A 19,272-nucleotide genomic window follows, 5' to 3' on the forward strand; every position below is an offset into this window, starting at 1 on the left:
CTGATACTAACCTCAAACAGCCCCAACCTTAACTGTTTCTGCCACTGATCCAGGGACATCAGCACAGCTCCGGTTCTGTGAAGACTCAAGATAACTGTATATCTTCTTGATCCATCCACCTTCAGCACCACTCCAGGCTCCTGTCCCCACTTCATCTAATCCTTTAAACAACTCAGCCCATCTTTAATCATTTTACTCTGGTTCCTACCCTCATCAATGCTGAATCTTTCCTAAAGGATCACCTTCCTGCAATATCTCAGAAGGCCTTGCTGATGTTCACAACCAGCAGAGCCAATCTCTCCCCCAGCAAACATTTTCCAACAAGGCAATTTCAGTTAAGGACACAAGATGCATCTTATGCACATACACACACACACACACACACACACACACACACACACACACACACACACACACACGGGTAGGGGGGAGGGGAGAGAGAGAGACAGAGAATGAGAGAAAGAGAGCAATATGACCCTTCTATCACTAAAATGCCTGTACCTCTCACACTTGCTTTCATTGGACAATAAGAAACTAGGAAATAACACTGCAGCCTGTGAACACTGATATTGACAAAGAAATGTTTTCTATTGAATGGATATAGAAAAATGAGCTCAGGTCCTTGTTAGGAGCAAACTGGAAACACATGAAACTAACTACACTGATGTATACGTTGTCTGGGTTCAGGTTACTACTGGAGATTTAACACAATTTAGTGCAAATTGGTTCCCTCTACCATCAGCTTTCCATAACAATCGACTCCCTGGAGCAGCAACAGGGTCAAATATTCCTTTGCCTAATCATTTGACTATTAAAGGTGAAAAAACAGATCATACCCATTGCACAGCACCCTGTGAGCTTTTCACATTACAAAACAACAGATAGTCCTCCTTGATGGGTAAGAACTCTGAAATGTGTCCTATCCTCTGGTGAGGCCTGGACCCCACCCATCTTCAATGCAGCCTCAGCCCTTGACTCACTTGACTCCCACTGTTAGAGACACTGAACTTCCCCTTCTACATAGCTCCCTCATGTGGAGGACACAGCCACTGTTTTGTCCATCATTTGCACCTTTGCACATATTTCTTCTTCAGTCCAGGGAAGGAACCAGTTGGTGACACCAGTCACTCTCTGGCCTGGGACTAAGTAGATGTGACATGTTCTCGGTGGTAATAATCACTACGTAGGTATTTGAATGAAGGAACAATTCTTGCACTAAAAAGAGTTCTGGAAGAAAGGGCTTTTCTCCACATGAACTGTAGTGATGTGATCCGGGTGTCTTTGCTGCTTTATTAGCCCTGGGAAAGCATCAGCCTGTGTCTTCACAAAAGCATCTTCAAGACCAGGAAGATAACTAGTTGTCCTAGGAAGCCAAGTGCTGTCTAAATGAACGGGTTGAAGAAATGAAGGACACACATGCAGAGATTCTAAGACAGAAGGAGCAACCACCTCTCCAACATTGGAGAGATTTGATCCCCTCAGATCAGGGAAGGAGACACTTAGGTCAGAGTAGGTTCTGATTGTGGGAGCATCTGGACTTACCTTTGCCTTCACCTACTTCAGAACATGCTATGGAAGGAAGAAGATCGTTTGTTCCTGACATATGTCTCTCCCTCCCATCATGTCCTATAGTTCTTTAAATTTTCAAAACTCTTGCTTAAGAGCCAGGAGTTTCTTTAAGTACCCTCCTGCTAGGGACTCACCAGAGAGCAGAGCTCATGGTTCTCAAAACATGATCATGTCAATGCTGGGACTAACATACCTTATATGTTATATATAATATGACCAACACACTCAGAGGAATACATTCTTCCCCTGACCAAGTCAGCACATAAACTGACCAATCCCTGGGCAGTAAAACAAACCAATCCCTGAACTTGAAATCCAGCCAATCCTTGAGCTTGTCCAAACTTGGGGATTGAAATCTGACCAATTTCCACCCTAAACATCTTCAGTCTGGGAAAACTCCACCCCTGAGGAAACCTATTTAGGCCCTGTGCCTGTTCAGGTTGAAGCTGCCTTTTTCCATCCTGTCAGAGGCAGCCACTCCCATGGATTCCTCCCTCCCAATAAATGTCTTGAATGAAGTTTGGGTGACTGCTTTTTTCATGGTAGTTAAGCAGGCCAGAGAAGTAACAAATTTCTCCAGAGCAGTAGCAGAACTGCTACATTTCTGCGGGAAATCTTTTCTGGGGGAAACTCTCTTCACAGAGTGGAGCATAGAAATATGCTTCTCCTGGAGAGGAGCAGAATTGCTACATTCCTGTGGGAAAAACATCCCCAACTAGAACAGAGCTCTAAGTACTGTCTGGATTCTGAAGTCTAGGATACCCCTTCCCTCAGAGCTATAGGAATTGCCTGTCTTCTGATGACCAGGATAAGTTTCTCTTCAGAGCTATAGTGACTCCTGTTTTAGATGGCCAGGATGCATTTGCCTTCAGAGCTGTAAAACTTACAATAGCCCTAATGGCCAGTATTCCTTTCCCTTCAGAGCTGTAACCATTATAAACATATCTGAGATGTGTATTTCCAGGGGTTTGCTGGGCTTAGACTACATATAGGGACTATTTTTGTAGTCAAAGTGCCTAAGTTTTCATGGTAACTGGTTGTCACAAGATCCATATAGAAAAGAGTCGAGAACTATCCAGTAGACAATCATAAAACTGCACATAAGGTGCTGCAGCCCACGCATACCCCAGGAAACAATGTTGAATAAAATATGTAAAACTACAAACTCCTGTGTGTGCTTGCACGTGCATGTGTGCTGGAGTGTGGGTGTGTGCTTTGTTCACAGGGAATAAATAGTGTGAAATGTGTTCCCTCAAATTGAAGAAGAAAAAGAATTTAATCAAAAGTTAATAATCAAATTTGAACCTACTTAGACAAGGATAGACAATCCCTCACTGCCTCAAAAGGCAAAAACATAGATACAGTGTGGCCGCGCCAGGAGTCACACAAACACAGTCGACACTCAAGATCCAGTCACTTAGATTCTGCCCAGTACTGAGCTGGACTCAAGACAGAGACTCCCCCACATTCCACCATGAGTTGTTTGTGAAAAGCAACAGGAACAGTCCTCAGCTGGGCACACTCGATGGACACACAGGTTTAGAGGACTCACCCAGCAGAGTCTATCTGGCTATGTGGTCAGTAACTGTGGTCCATGTGGAGTGCTGTGGATGGAGGCCATGAGGAAAGGTTGGAGTAGAATCATGACCCTACATGCCAGGGAGTTCCTATCCACAAGTAAACAGCATGTCTCGGCGGTAACTCTACTTCTAACACATCTGTGTCAGAGAGGACTCATGAGATGTCATGTGTGGCTGTCAGTCATCTGAGGCAAGTTCATCACATGGAGTTCATCCTACCATGTCAAGTGTTGGTGTTTCTTTTCACACAGGTTCATGGAGGACACAGGGTCACTCCAGAAAGAACTTTGGCTTATGCAGAGGCAGGGAAGCTGATTTCTAGTAAACTGACTGACTTTTGCTTCACAAAAGGCTTTTTTTATTGTTATAAAATTTACACCGTAATTCTTGTATATTATTAAAGGGGCCTGCCTTAATAATATATTTCCCAGGGGCTCAGAAGAGAAACTATGAAGAGAGAGATTTATTTTCGGGAAATGAATCTAAGTACACCAAGCTCTTTGTCCAGCTACTTTATTCCTCTTTGATAAAATCTACACAGCTACAGTTTTGTACTCAAGCCTAGTTCCTTTCTGTTTAATTCTCTCTGTATTTATCTACTGTTCCCACTAAGTTCTATCTTAATTCTCTCATCTTAGTTCTATCTCCTCTAGGTCCTTCTCATCTTGTTCTTACCCATGTAGTACTTTCCTGTCTGGCTCTTCTTCATCTTCCATCTTGTCCTCTCCAGTCCAAATCTCCAGTATCCTCTCTTCATTCTCCGTACACTTCAGTTCCCCTCAGTCTCTGAGGTGCTCAGTTATAAACCCAAGCCACAGTGGTCCTCTGGCAGAGCAAGTCACCAGGCTTGAATTCTTAATGGGGTCATAAAGTCAGGTAAGAATTTTCCTCAGGCAGTGGCCCTCAGGCTTTCTTTTACAACTCAAATGGGTGCTAATGATAGGTTAGTCAAGACAGGAATTTATGTGCTCAATTGTGGGGTGTTTACCCACCAAACCCACAGTTCCCCAGAGTTTTCTTGCATGTGAGCAGCAGGAAATATTAGATAGAAGGATTTATATTGCAGAGATAAACAGAAAATAAAGGATAGCCTTGAGAGGGCTTGGAACCTTTTCTAATGGGCCCCAACTGTCTCTGCCCAAGGGTATTTATAGAGAAGCCAAGGGGTAGAGCAAAAGACCTCCTCCCCCAGCACAACCAAGTGCAGACCATCTCAGACACCTGCACTCAGGCCTGTGGTCCTAATCATCCTCTCTATGTGGACCTGCTGGGTAAAGCCACCAGGAACCTGGCAACGGGCTCCCACACTAGATCTACATTCCTAGAAGAGCTTAGGTAAGAAATTAGGAATCTATTTAGTAAGACTGTAAGGAAGGAAGGTCTCACCCTAAACTGCACAAGAAATAAAGCTATCTGCCTGACCTAGGAGACAGGTGATGTTTCATTTGGTCTTGGATGCTTGGTAGGTGTTTTAGATAAAAACACTGTTAGGAGTTCTTGGAAGCATGCACAGCATTTACAAGAAAATCACTGTAGGACCCAGCTAGTGTGTGTGTGTGTGTGTGTGTGTGTGTGTGTGTGTGTGTGTGTGTGTGTGTGTGTGTATAAAAGCTAAAATATCACCAAGTCTTCTTAAGCCAAGGCTTGACCTTTGGAGAAGTCCTTGACTTTTCCAAGTAGTAGCTTTGGTGATAGTAGCTGAATTCTATTACGTTTTCCTATGGCTTGCAGCCCTTAGTAAGTCAATTTCCCCATACAGGACCTCTCAATTTTCTGAGTCCTCCTACAACCAAGTTGTGCATAGGTGTGAACCTTTCAGGAAGAACTCAGATAAGATTTACATGCTTCAAGTAGAGGATATCCAACACTAAAGATAACAATCACAAAAGGCAGATCAAAGCCTAGTTGCTAAGACTCCTGAGTACAACCCAGCTGCAATGCTCTAAAGGAACTCCTGCTACAAGACCAGGAGAGGGCAGCACCTATTCTCAATGACAATAATGCCTGTGGGGAAGTAGGTGTGAAAGAGTTCATAGCACTTGGTACAACTCTGGTTCAAATCGAATGCCCAGTCACTTATTCAGGACAGGAAAAACAGCTGCCCATGAAATCAAGACCATTATAGAGAAACCTACAGAGACAACCGAACCAAGCTAGTGGGAACTCATGAACTTAAGACTGGAGCCTGCATGGGACTGGACTGGGCCCTCTGCATAAGTGAAACAGTTGTGTAGCTTGGTCTGTCTTTAAGGGGCCAATGGCAGTGGATTCCGGATCTATCTCTGGTGCATGAGCTGGGTTTCTGGAGCCAATTACCTATGGTGGGACCCCTTGCACAGCCTTGATGCAGAGGGGAGGGACTTTGTCCTGCCTCAATTAAATGTACCAGGGTTGCTGACTCACTATGGGAGGTGGGCTGGGGGCTGGGGGGGGGGGGACCAGGGCAGAGAAGGAGGAGGGATGAGAGGGGCATCTATGGTTGGTATGTAAAATGAATAAAAAATTTCTTAATAAAAAAGGAATTTGAGAATGAAAATGAAATAATTGAAAATATAGGGAATATTTATATATGAACCCATATATGCCCAAGGTTATAAGAATTCGTAAAATAAATGAATAAAAATAAATCAATAGGAAAGAGATGCTATATCCATGTAACATGCTGGACATGACAACTCACAGAAGTGCAAAAGACACAGGGACCAGGGACTGGGATAGAGATATCCCCTTAGAAATGGATGTAACAAAATATGTGGGACATATCCACAATGTGAGAGCATTACAATAAACATATTTTCATTATTTCTTTGAAGACAATTACATGTATAAAATGTATTTGATCATGTTCACCACACACTCTAGGGGACTTTTTCTTTCCTTTTATGAGACAGGGCCTGATATAGCCCAGGCTGACCCTAAACTCATTGCATAGTAAGAGTTTCCTTAAGCTCCCAATACTCTTAGCTCTGCCTCCTGAATGATGAAGTCAAAGACTTGAGCCACAACATCAGATTTATGCAGTACTGTGAATCGAAGCCAGACATCTAAGAATATCACACAAGTACTCTACCAACTGAGCATTTTTCTGATTTAGTAAAGGACATACACAGACAGACTTACAAGATAGTAATTATTCATAATGACATAGATACAAAGAGGAAATTAAGGAAATCTTTTGGGCTCAACAGGAAGAAATACTCAGTGATCTCTGTTTCATTCTCCATGTGACATACAGGACATATGTGTGCCCTGAACCCATGCTTTGAAGTGATACTAAGTTAGAGAATTTTCTCCATGTGACACATTCCTAGCATGGGGTCATTACTGAAGAGGAGGCTGAAAATTTTTAAGACCCAGACAATGGATGATGACAATAATCTCTTTCATGGACACTGAAGAACAGTCAAACATCTGAGCTCACAGTGGTTGTGATGACATCTACAAGCCCCATCTAAGCTCAATGCAGAATAAATCCAGTACACGGATGGGAGATGGGCACAAAGTCTCACCCAGAGATGAAGAGCTATTGGCATTTCATGCCTATTGAAAGAGGGAGAGTCAGTTTTCATTACTGGTGTATATCCAAGACTATGGGAGAACAAATTGAGCTGCATGGGAGGAAGAGAACAGAAAGTTAGGTGTGTAAGGAAAGGCAGTGGATTTTCTACAACTAGCAGATTACAGAAGGAATCAAGAAGAAAATCAGGTCAGTGAGGAAGGAACCAGCAAGGGAGGGTGAGGGAGAAGAGGACAGGGTGGGAGGGTGGATTTCAGCAAAACACAATACATACTGATACGACATTTTCAAACAATTAAAATATTAAGCCCATGGCCAGGTTTGGTGGCCCACACCTTTAATCCGAACACTTGGGAAACAGAGGCAGTAGGATTTCTATGAGTTCCAGCCCAGTCTGCTTTACATAACCAGCTCCATGACAGCCAGAGCTCCACAGAAAGCCTGTCTCAAATCAACAACAAAAATAATTAAACTCATAAGCATAAGAGAAAGATAGCAGATGAAAAAATTAAGTAAATCAGAAATTGAAAATTACAGAATAAAGTGCCATCAATCACTATCAATAAAGTGCCATCAATTGCTAGTACTAAAAATAAAAGGAAATAAAATATTTTTACTGAGCTCACTTTCTCTTCAACTAGGTGGCATTGCAGACACCAACATACAGGTCTTTGGCAAGGTCCTGAAGAGCAAGACCATCACCCTCCAGGGCCAGCCCAGTGAGTGACTCCATTGAAAATGACAAGGCTGAGATCTAAGACAAAGAAGACAAGTCACCCTACCAGAAGTGACTGGTATTTACACTGGCAGATAGAGGGTGGCTGTACTCTGGCCAACAGCAAAGTCCACAAAGAGTCCAACACACCAACTGGTGCTGTGCCTGTGTGGTGGCATCGAAAAGCCATTCCTTTGCCAGTTTCTCCAGAAACACAACTGTGACATGTCCATGCACTGCTGCCCAGAAGTACTTCCCACATCGGCACTCCTGTGTGGTCAACTGCCTCAAGAAAATGGGTGGCCACACCAACAACCTGTGCCCCAAGAAAGTCAAATAATGCTGAAACGTTGTTTGGCCCGGGGCACCCAGGACCCAATGAATATGTTTTGCCTGAAGCAGAAGGACTAAGGAAAGTGATGATGCTGATTGGGCCATTGACACAGATCAGTGCATGAGTCCCTGCTGCCAAGCTTCAGCCCTGACTCTGACCCACATTATGCAAGGACAAATCTGCCTTCTGTAGTTGTCCTTTGACCTCTATGAGTGTGCTGTAGTACCTGTGAATGTACACACATAATGAGGACAACAGGTGTAATTGTTTATTATTAAATAGGTGTAATTTAAAGATACAAGTGTAAATAAATAATTTCAATTTAAAGTTGTAACAGAAAGTGTACACATCAAAAAAGAACAAATGTCCAGAAATAGCGGTACACATTTGAAACCCAGCACTTGAGACTATGAGAAAGAGGGTTATACATTTTATTGCATGCAGATGTACACAGTGAGACCCTTCACAGAAACCTGCGAACATTTTGGATATGAAGAAGTTTTTCACATAAAAATGTGAAAAGGAATCAAGCAAACCCACATGTGAGTTTGTATTTCTTATGTGTAATATTCATACATGTCTGATATCACTGGTCCTGGCAATGATGAGGACAGATGAGACAGACACTGACGGGATTATGGAAATATCACCCATGGAAGAATTGATTGCAGAGTCTACTACCTGACCTAGACACAGCCTTGGGGAAGTCAGCGCCTGGTGCCTGAGGAGGGCACTTCCCCTTCCTGTGTGGCTGCTAGTATAACCACGTCATGGGAAGTGCCCTGCCTCCAGAGACCACACCCTATGTCTCCTGACCCTCCAGGCAGTCTCTGTAGCTCTGCCCATAAGTACAGTTGCAGCCTCCAGGAGGAGATGCCATGACCTTCACCGTCACAGCCCTGATCTATATGGGTGAGATGTGGAAATGGGGAACAGATACTGTAGTCTAGGAATAACAATGCCGCACAGCCCAGCACCGGTCCATCTGGAAACCCGAGGGTCTCAGGAGATTCTGCAGATGGTGGAGGTGGGGGGGGCTGCTTAAGCTTCAGGAACAAACTGCTCAAAAGGAACTCTCTTATAGGGCTGATTCTGGGCCTCAGAATCCCAGTGCTGGGAGGTGAGTGAGTGTCTGCAGATGTCTTGACCTTCACTTCTCATCAAATCTTGAAGCCATGCCTGGGCAGTGAGGATGGAAAATAACACATGTGTGCTGCCCCTGGGAATGGCTGGAGGGTCAGGTTTGTGGACTGCAATCTGAGAATGACTGTCCTGGGTACCAGCTGCTCATTTCCTTGTAGGTGCTCTCCCTAAGCCTATCCTCCTGGTACAGCCAGACTCTGTGGTCTCTGCACAGACTACAGTGACCTTCATGTGTGAGGGAACCACAGGAGCCAAAGAGTACAGTCTCTACAAAGATGGACACAAATATTTAAGGCACATAGAGATTCCACAGAATCCTAAGACCAAGACTGAATTCTCAATCACAGAAATAGATCACCACCATGCAGGGTGATATTGCTGTCAATATCAGACCCATGATGGATGGTCAGAGTTCAGTGACTCCCTGGAGCTGATGGTGACAGGTGAGAGGACACACAGGGTCCCCAGCCTCAAGATTGACTGTCAAAAAGTGTGTCTATTCACAGGGCTACCTCCACCTCACAGCCTTGGAGACAATGAGACCTGATACATTTAACTGATTCCTGTTTCTCTTCTAGGAGTCTACAGTAAACCCATTCTGTCAGCCCAGCACAGCACTGTGGTGACTGAAGGAGGGAATGTCACCCTCCAGTGTGTCTCGGGGCAGTCATATCACTGGTTCATTCTGACTAAGGAAGGACCTCAGAAGCTCTCCTGGACACTGGTCTCACGGTATATCCACTATACTAGACAGTTCTACGCCCTGTTCTCTGTGGGCCCTGTGACCTCCAGCCAAAGGTGGACATTCAGATGCTACAGCTTTAACAGGGACAGCCCACAGGTGTGGTCAGAACCTAGTGACCCCCTGGAGCTCCTGGTCTCAGGTGAGGAACCCCAACCTCTCCTTAGAATGATGTTGACATGATACAGGTGCTCAGGGAGTCCTTGGTGTGTGGTGTGTGTGAGGGGCCAGGGCTCCTGAGCCCATGACACAGAGCATGGGAGAGAGAGGGACACAAGATACAGAATCCAAGACAGAGAGTGACAGCAAAGTCCAGGAGGTCCAGGACGGAGATGAATCCTTATGGGGCCTTCTGTTACTCTGGATCAGCTCATGTGCCATCCACAACAGCTAGGAAACCCCACAGAAGAGAGTGGGGAAGGGTTGTAGGACCCAGAATGGTTGAGGACACCAGGAGAATCTACTAAGCTGATAATCTTCATGAAAAAGGGAGAGTGTGGCCCACACCTTTAAGTTTCTTTCTGTGGTGACCTTGGCGTGACTTATGACAGAAGAATGATCCAGAACTTGATTCTGTGGCAGATCAGTCTCACAGTGGTAGGGACATGTGCAAGGGTGAGGCACAGGGCCATGGCAGGGAATTCAGGATCCTTCTTTCTATATCATGGGGCACAGCTCTAGTATTCGCAGTGAGTTCTGTGACCTCCACTCTCAGAGGCATCTACAGGTGCTCTGGATACCTCAACTCATCTCTTTATCTGTTGTCATGTGACAATGCCCTTGTGGACAGCTCTTGGTCCCAGATGAAGTTATCCAGATCATTCTGAGTTGAAGGGGTTTCTCAACATTCTCCATCTAAAACAATTATTGGTTGGGTTGGCTGGTGGTGGTGCACGCCATTAATCCAGCAGTTGGGAGGCAGATCCGGGTGGATATCTGTGAGTCTGAGGCCAGCCTGTTCTACATAACAAGACCCAGGTCAGGCACCTACACAGAGAAACCCTGCCTCGAAAAAAATTACTGGTTGGATTGGGTTATAATTGCTGCAGGGAATCATTCAGTTGGATATTCACCATTATGATGCTGGAGGCCAACATGGATATTTCTAGGAATGCTCACTATAGTTCTTGCTAGTGGAATTCAAAAGGTTTCAGTTAGTCTGAAAGAACACCTGGGGGAGGCATGGACAGACATAGGATACTAAGCAGAAAGTGGTCCCCGTGACAACCACTGCTCACCACTCCACTTATCAGTATTCACGGACCCTTGCACTCAGTGTACCCATAGGCCACTGTATCTCCAGGGGATGAGGAAGCCTTGTTGCAGTAATTACAAAGCCTGCTGTACTTTCCTTCTGTTCAAAGCAGACCCACATCCATAGCTCAACTGTACAAGATATAATTCATCATGATGATTTATTATGAAGTCTGCAGCATTTCTGTTCAGGGTGAAATAGAGGAACTGAGACTGTATGTGTTCAGCCCTCTTTTGTGAGGTGACAGATAAGAATGTCTTTTGCCTGCCATTGGTGTGCTCATCTGAATAAGAGAAGGTTTAGGGATAGGACCTCCAGGTATGATCCACCACTGACCCTTAAGTTCCCTAAAGTGATTGAAGACATGAACCACTCTCTCCTCACACTATACCCTGTCTGTTTGTCTCAATAACTATTATGTGTAAAGATGACTAAAATAATGGTTAGATATGTCAGTCTTGGGATCTATGCTTAGTGTGAGCTATCCAAGCTATTGGGGAAACTATTAGGTGAAACCCCAATGGCTTACTATCTACTGCCTTTCCTGGTACACACACACACACACAAACACGCACACACACACACACACAGAGGCACATGCACAGACACACACACACATACACACACACAGGCACACACACACACACACAAACATACACACACACAAATACACACACAGAGTCACTTCACACCATCATTTGAGAACCAGGACTGCAGAACACTCTGCAGGACATGGCCCACACCTTGATCCTGCATTTCTCACATGGTATGTGAGAGAAAAGAGATGTAGAACAATCTACATCAGTAGGATGTGATCTTACCTGAACTGGACATAGAGAAATTTCTTGGTCTGATGTGGCGAAGAACATCTGGGAAAGTTTAGCAACAGTAGTCAGGTTCTCAACACTCGCAGAAACTGTATCTCACCTCTGATTCTACATGGTAATTTCTCCTCAAGAACCCCTATGTGGTCCCTGGATACTCAGAAGGGATCTGGGGAATGCTCAGATCACAGGAGTGATAGAGGGGTCTAAGTATGAAAATGGAACAAACACTCAGCAAAAACACCCCTTTAGGAAATCATCCCAGACTGAGGATGTGAGTCCACACAACCTATGCTGAGTTCACCAGACATACAGACACCACACTCAAAAATGGTCCTGTGGCTGCTCAGTACAGTGACTTAGGATCAAAGCCAATAATGTTTTAATAATTTTTTCTATTGTGAATTGATATTTTCACTGATGTTTGAACAGTGGTGCTAAAAAAAAAACTAGTAAGAATAGGGGAAGGAACCAGCTATGCCAGGGGAAAGATTCATCCCAGATCTTCCTGAGCTTATGGAATGAGAATGGAGGGTATTTACAGTAAATGAGAAAGTGAAACACTCAGGTCTCCTAAGCATGCACCCATCCTTTCCTCTTCTTTTGTTCTTGGTATCATTTGAGACTATCAGTCCATTCTAGAACATGCCTAAACTCAAGAGAGTTGAACAAAGAGAATTAAAATCATACCACTGAAAAAAGAGGGGCCAAGTTCCATCCATGGAAGGTGTGATCTTTGGTTAGATATTGAGTCATCTTGGGAACATTTAGTAATCTTGGGGGCACTTAGTTATCTTGAGGAAATTTTGACTGTCCCTAACCCCTGTAACTTCTTTGTCCACAACCACAGCCTCAGAGAACCAGGATCACACAGTGGAGAATCTCATCAGGATGGGGATGGCTGTCATGATCCTCATAGTCATTGGGATTCTGGTCTTTGAGGTTTGGGGCAGCCACAGACAGATCCACCATGCATCTCTGAGAGGTAATCAGAAGAGAAAGAAGAACATCTCTCAAGATTCCAGAGTCTGAGGAATAAAACTGATGATTCAAGCTTTCTGTAAGAAAATCCATTTCTTATGTGAGAGAATGTACAGGATCCAAATGTGATTTGGATGAAGAGGAAGATGTGAGTGTTGTGGTGAGATCATTCCTCAGTCAATTCATGTCCCTCCACCTGCTGTTGGCATTTGCTAACTGAACCAACACTTCTGAATCTATAAAGTGAGGGACTATGCTGTCCCATCAGTCTGGCTTAGGTCATCATTTCTGTACATGTTTTTTCTTTCCCTCCTTCTCATGTGTCGTTTTCCATTTTTATACATTGCCACATTCTCCATGGCAGGTGGCTCTATTTGACAAAAACAAGGAATGTGCCTCAATACCAAAATGATGAGTAAAATCAGAGCCAAGAATTCAAATTACTCTGCCTATGATGCCCCAAAACCATCTCTGTGACCCCCCCAACCTTTCATTCTTCAAAACGTATTCTTCATGGAGTTTCTTTTTAAATATAAAACAAATAATACCACACTGGTAGAATAAGGACTGTCAAGGTAGTGTAGGCATAACAAAGAAAGTGTTTTCCTAACACATTTTCCTGATTTGTGGCATTTGCTGACCACTCTATCTAACCCCATCAAAGACACCTTCACAACAGCAATGTAACATCACAGATGTGGTGTTGAGAGAGTTGCAACAAATTGATTTGTTTTTCATTTCATTCTCCACTACCTATTTTTCATATATGCAGAAGAAATTGGCATGCTGATCAACCATCTCAGAAACACCTTCGTAGGATGAAGTATCATACAATGATTCATAAGTTCTACATAGAAAATCATGTGTTATCTTCAAACAATGATAGAGGTGTTTATTTCTCTCTCTTCTTTTTACCTGTATTGAAATGCTCTTTTACATTTCTGCCATTTCTGTATTAGCTAAGTCTCAAGTACAAGGCTGGAAATGTGTGAAGAGAGGAGACTCTCTTACCTTCTTCAGGATTTAATGCAAAATTTCTGCTTTCTCACCATTCAGTATGATGATAACTTTGGTGTTTTGGCACATGAAATAATTCTAACACTGGAAGTTCTTTGTTCCTAATTTTTTCTAAGTGTCCATGATGAATGGCTGTGGGATATTGACAAATGCTAACTCTTCCTCAAAAGCTGTCCCCATTATGTATGTTTTTAATTTTAACCTTGTTACTATCATCAATACTATATGGTTTTGAACGTTGAATGGGATTCCATGACTGGGTAAATTCTACATATTTGTGAGGTGTTCTTTTCATTTCATACTACATTCTCATGGCTAAAAACAGGATATGTTCTGAAGAATACACATTTAGTAAATGGTTATCACAGTGTTAGCATCATAGAATACTTAGCAAAATCTCATAAATATGATCTCACAGATTATGTGCTCATTATGACTGTCTTTACATGGTGAGAAATAATAATTTCTGCATATTTTGCAGTTGTGTTCATGGGAGGTATTAGCCTATAATTTGTTTCATCTAGTTTCTTTTCTTGATTTACACTTCATTGATGCTGGCCATAGAGCATGTCTTAGATTACATATTTCATTCTCTAGACCTAAAAGTCCAGATATTTGGGTAGGCTGTATTCAATTTGCCCCTCTACTTGATAAGATCCTTTTATTTTGTTTTTGTTTGTTTTTGTGTTGTTGTTGTTGTTGAGACAAGGTCTCTCTACAGAGCCCTGACTATCCTGGAATTCACTATGTAGACCTGTTTGGTCTTAAACTTGCTGTGGGATGGTCTGTATGTTAAATTGCTCTGATTGGTCAATAGATAAAACACTGATTGGCCAGTGGCCAGACAGGAAGTATAGGCGGGACTAACAGGAAAATTGAGAGAACAGGAAGGTGGAAGGAGACACTGCCAGCTGCCGCCATGACAAGCAGCATGTGAAGATGTCAGTAAGCCATGAGCCACATGGCAAGGTATAGATTTATGGAAATGGATTAATTTAAGCTAAAAGAACAGTTAGCAAGAAGCCTGCCATGACCATACAGTTTGTAAGCAAAATAAGTCTCTGTGTTTACTCGGTTAGGTCTGAGGAGCTGTGGGACTGGTGGGTGACAGAGATTTGTCCTGACTGTAGGCAAGGCAGGAAAACTTTAGCCACAAATGGTGCCCAACTTGGGGCAAGAGTTTCCACCTAAAACCTGAGTAAAAAGAGTCTAAAATGGAGCTAAAAAGTTCTTATTTGTCTCTTTCAAGTTAGCGGCAGCCTGCATGATTGAGCTACTATCTACTATGGTGGGTTCCTGGCCTGTGCGCTTGACCTGCAGTATGGCGAGAATGAGGCCTCTGCAAGTGGCACATTAAGCTGCGTGTTGGATTTAGTCTTTGCTAGTACAAAACAAAAAAAGAGGTTTCTGGGCTTCACGCTGCTTGAATAAAAGCATAGACCCACGATAGCTCCCAGAACTGGCAGAAAACGTACCACCGCTATGTTGGGAAGCTGAAGTGGGCGGAGCCAGCAGCCACAGCGCTGTTTCAGGCTTAGAATTCTGCAGTTTAAAGCAATAGCTCAAAGTAATATAAAAAAATAAGCCACATAAAGATGGCTACCACACAGAGAATCTGGATTATGTTCTCTTTGATATTCGTAACTGAAGAAAAACATTTGATTGCAAAAGCTGTTGAGTTATGCCAAAATGTATATTTTAAAGGTACCTTGACTTCAAAATTTGGATGTGAGGATATGTTGCTTTGGAAAGGAGGCTCTGCTTTTGTTTCCACAGAAAGCCAGAGGCTATGGATTTGTTCCAGATTAAGATACATCAGGTTTGACCAGCCAAGACCACCTGAAAGGTCTCCGATGACACCATGGCCCAGATGATCCAACATCCAGAACCGTTTAAAGGCAACTGGCTTAGATGGTGCACCCTCATGGACTACTCCATAATCCTAAAATTTTCTTTATGTCCCCATAAGATACAGTGCCCCCCTCCAACAGGAAGTAGTAAGAGAATCTATGCTCAAATTCACAAATATACCAAGCTGGCTTTGGAGATGTGTAAAAGTTAAAACCTTCCTCTTAAAAAAAAAAAAAGAAAAGGGGAAGTGCCGTGGGATTGTCCATATGTTAAATTGCTCTAATTGGTCAATAGATAAAACACTGATTGGCCAGTGGCCAGACAGGAAGTATAGGTGGGACTAACAGAGAGGAGAATTGAGAGAACAGGAAAGTGGAAGGAGACACTGCCAGCCGCTGCCATTACAAGCAGCATGTGAGGACGCCGGTAAGCCATGAGCCACATAGCAAGGTATAGATTTATGGAACTGGATTAATTTAAGCTATAAGAACAGTTAGCAAGAAGTCTGCCATGGCCATACAGTTTGTAAGCAATATAAGTCTCTGTGTGTTTACTTGGTTGGGTTTGAGGAGCTGTGGGACTGGAGGGTGACAGAGATTTGTCCTGACTGTGGGCTAGGCAGGAAAACTCTAGCTACATAAACTCACAAATATCCACCTTCCCCTGGATATTTCTAAAGTGCTGGATTTAAAGTGATGTGCCACCACAACTAGCAGCTGAGCAGTCCTGAGGAGACTACACTTGTCCACACCATCAGTAAACCACCTTGTTCTGTCCTAATGAAAAACATTAACTGAACCTATCATACATTCATCTGACACCAGTAGGCACATGGTAGGAGGAGACATTTACTGATCCTGATTTATGATATCTAGAGTGAACACTAGGAATGGGTTCTCTGACAGTTACTACATGGAAGTCAATGAAAGGGCTTAAAGGAGCTGGGATGCCACATGACACCACCCAGCCTAGATGTGCTAAGTCCTTTCCACTCTGTAACAACACTAGCTCACAGCAATTCATGTTGAGGTCTTGGATCCACTTGGACTTAAGTGCTTGGGGACAGATGTGGATCTATTTGCAATCTTCTACATGTTGACATCCAGTTATGCCAGCACCATTTGTTGAAGATGCTTTCTTTTTTCCATTGTACAGTTTTGGCATCTTTGTCAAAAATTAGGTGTTCATACCTGTGCAGATTAATATCAGTGTCTTCAATTCCATTCCATTGGTCCACGTGTTGGTTTTTATGCCAGTACCAAGCTGTTTTTATTGCTGTAGCTCTAGAGTAGAACTTGAAGTCAAGGATCGTGATGCCTCCAGAGTTTGTTGTGTTGTACAAAATTCTTTTGGCTATCCTGGGTTTTTTGTTTTTCCATATGAAGTTGAGTATTGTTCTTTCCAAGTCTGTGAAGATTTGTGTTGGGATTTTGATGGGGATTGCATTGAATCTGCAGATTGCTTTTGGTAAGATTGCCATTTTTACTATGTTGATCCTGCCTATCCATAAGGATGGGAGATCTTCCCATTTTCTGATATCTTCTTCAATTTCTTTCTTCAGAGAATTAGTTCTTATCATACAGGTCCTTCACTTGCTTACTTAGACTTACTCCAAGGTATTTTATATTATTTGTGGCTATTGTAAAGAGTGATGTTTCTCTGATTTCTTTCTCAGCCCCTTTTTCATTTGTATATAGGAGGGCTACTAATTTTTTGAGTTAATCTTGTATCCTGCCACATTACTAAAGGAGTTTATCAGCTGTAGGAGTTCCATGGTAGAATTTTAAGGTCACTTATGTATACTAGCATATCATCTGCAAATAGTGAAAGTTTGACTTCTTCCTTTCCGATTTCTATCCCTTTGATCTCCTTTTGTTGTCTTATTGCTCTAGCTAGAACTTCAAGTACTATACTGAATAAATATGGGGAGAGTGGGCAACCTTGCCTTGTTCCTGATTTTAGTGGAATCCCTTTGAGTTTCTCTCCATTTATTTTGATGGTGGCTGTTGGCTTGCTGTAAATAGCCTTTATTATGTTTAAGTATGTTCCTTGTATTCCTAATCTCTCTAGGACTTTTATCATTAAGAGGTGTTGGTTTTTTTGTCAAAGGCTTTTTCAGCATCTAATGAGATGATCATGTGGTTTTTTTCTTTCAGAATTTTTATATGGTGTATTACGTTGACAGATTTTCATATGTTGAACTATCTTTGCATCCCTGGGATGAAGCCTACTTGATCATAGTGGATAATTTTTTGATTGTTCTTTGATTCAGATTGCCAATATTTTTTTTAATTTTGCAATACAGTTCAGTTCTACATATCAGCCATGGATTCCCTTGTTCTCCCCCCTCTCCCGCCCACCACTATTTTATTGAGTATTTTTGCATCAATGTTCATGAGAGAGATTGGTGTGTAATTCTCTTTCTTTGTTGCATCGTTGTGTGGTTTGTGTATCAGGGTAGCTGTAGCCTCATAAAGAATTTGGTAATGTTCCTTCTGTTCCTATCATTTGGAACAATTTGAAGAGTATTGGAATTAGCTCTTCTTTGAAATTCTGGTAGAATTCTGCACTGAAACCATCTGGTCCTGGACATTTTTGATTGAGAGACTTTTAATGACTGTTCATCCAAATCAACAAAATCAGAAATGAAAAGGACACATAACAACAGACAATGCAGAAATCCATTCAATCATCATGTCATTCTTCAAAAACCTGTACTCTGCAAAATTGGAAAATCTGAAAGAAATGGACAATTTTCTGGATAGGTACAAAGTAACAAAGTTAAATCAAGACCAGATAAAGACTATTGAAATAGGCCAATAAGCCCTAAGGAATTCATAAAACATGATGAAATGAAGAAGTTGCTGATAGAAGCATGAGCAGAACTATTGCCCCTGCCTTGGGGGACAAATGGTTGTCCTAACTTCAACCATTACCAATACTTAGTTACACTTCAGACAGTTCTGCATGAAGCTGTGGGAGGAGGAATGAGCAACACCAAAGTGAGCCAGAATTTAAAGGGCTGGAAGGATCCAGCAAAGATGTCCAGTATCTATGAAATTATAGATCTTCCTCCTATACCTAAGTCAGCAAACTACATGCTGGGATCAGGGAATGGAAGTGCCATCTCAGGAGTCCCAAACTTGGCCCCATGTATCCTCTTAGAGGTGTAGCATTAGATTCTGATGTATCTTAGAATAATTAATCAAGAAAATGCCCTACAGTCATGACAAAAGTCTTATCCAGCCAAAATACTTCCTCACTTGAGGCTCCCTATTTCCCAAGTGACGTTAGTCTACTTCAAGATGACAAAAAATTTTATTGTATTTTTATTTTATAATTTAATTTAATTTTATATACCATTAACCAATGCACTCTCTCACCCCAATTCATATTCTCAGAAATAAGAATCCATAAATGAACTCCTGCATGTTACAGAATCAGTTGATTCTCACACTAACCTGAAAGAGAAGTTATTGCCCTCATTGTGCCCCAAAGAAGGGCAGAGGGATATTATTACCAGCTTCAGTTTGAAAGTCTGCAAATTATATTCCTGCACATTACAGAGCAGCCAGAAAATATGCTCCCCTGAGCATTTTTGCTGATGGAATTGAGAACTATCGTATCAGGAACTGTTTTCCAGAGAAAAAGGGAACAGAGGGAAAAATCCCAGTGAGGAGGTTTGGAAGAAGAGGAGTGAGTAGGAGGGACTTTCTCTGACAGAAAAGAAGAAGTCAGAAGAAT

The sequence above is a fragment of the Peromyscus californicus genome, unplaced genomic scaffold, assembly GCF_007827085.1.
Source record: "Peromyscus californicus insignis strain IS unplaced genomic scaffold, ASM782708v3 Scaffold_4__1_contigs__length_199733344, whole genome shotgun sequence".
Lineage (NCBI taxonomy): Eukaryota > Metazoa > Chordata > Mammalia > Rodentia > Cricetidae > Peromyscus > Peromyscus californicus.